This window comes from Trichechus manatus, unplaced genomic scaffold (genome assembly GCF_000243295.1).
Source record: "Trichechus manatus latirostris isolate Lorelei unplaced genomic scaffold, TriManLat1.0 scaffold00095, whole genome shotgun sequence".
NCBI classification, from domain to species: Eukaryota; Metazoa; Chordata; class Mammalia; order Sirenia; family Trichechidae; genus Trichechus; species Trichechus manatus.
In genome coordinates this window covers 249,465-250,329 of record NW_004444031.1, presented here as the reverse complement: position 1 = coordinate 250,329, position 865 = coordinate 249,465, and the positions used below count along the sequence as shown (strand labels likewise).

The window sequence follows — 865 nt, the reverse complement described above, 5'->3', positions numbered from 1 at the left end:
ACTTATTCATGTTGTTTTTGTTGCACAGCGTGCTTTCTATCTTGGTGATGGTTTCATGGTTATAAAAAATATCTTTATACTCTAATAGGTGGATTAGTTTAAAGTGGTTCAAGGTGTTCTTCAAATTTATTTATGCCTTTCTTGATTTTTTTTATCTACTTCTTGGGTCAGTCACAACAAAAATGGTGTCAATATTGCTAACTAGGAATATGGCCTTATCTATTTCTTGCTGTATTTCTGTTCTTTTTTGCTTCATGTGTTCCAATATTTTTAGACACATACACATTTGTGATTGCCTTGTTCTTGTGAATTAACTATTTTATGATTATAAAATATTTCCTTATAAGTTTACAGTACTCCTTGTCTTGAGTTACATTGCCTGATTTTAATAGAGCCATGTTTTTTAAACAATTAACCATCTTCATGTGATAAAGGAAGTCTCAACTAATTCCAAAGAATCAACATCCTCAAACCTTTGTCCCTAAAATAAAGACCAAAATAAAATAAAATAATAAGGGTGCTAGCTACATGCCTTACTCACCATCTCACAAAGTTGATGACTTACTGTCTTAAATACTGTCATAAAATTTAAATGATAGTATAATACATTGAAATCAATGGAATACAGAGAAAACAGGAGTATTATAGTTTTATAATATCCGTCAGCAAAAAAATAAACAAAATAAAAACAAAGATATTGCAATATAGAATCTAGGAAAGGACATACACCCAAAGCACTTAAAGGAAAGAGTGATTAATTCATACATTAATATAAGCAATTTAAAAAATCCATATATATAGTGGATTTACAAATTTATAGTTCAGTTTTTAGGAAAATATGTAAACCAAACACTGGCTAGACTTA

At 28.9% G+C, this 865-nt stretch overlaps 1 protein-coding gene across 1 annotated transcript in view; it reads left to right on the top strand.

Annotated features, from left to right (window-relative positions):
• The window catches only part of CFH (complement factor H), a 253,742-nt gene that overhangs the window by 92,564 nt on the left and 160,313 nt on the right, over positions 1–865 (top strand).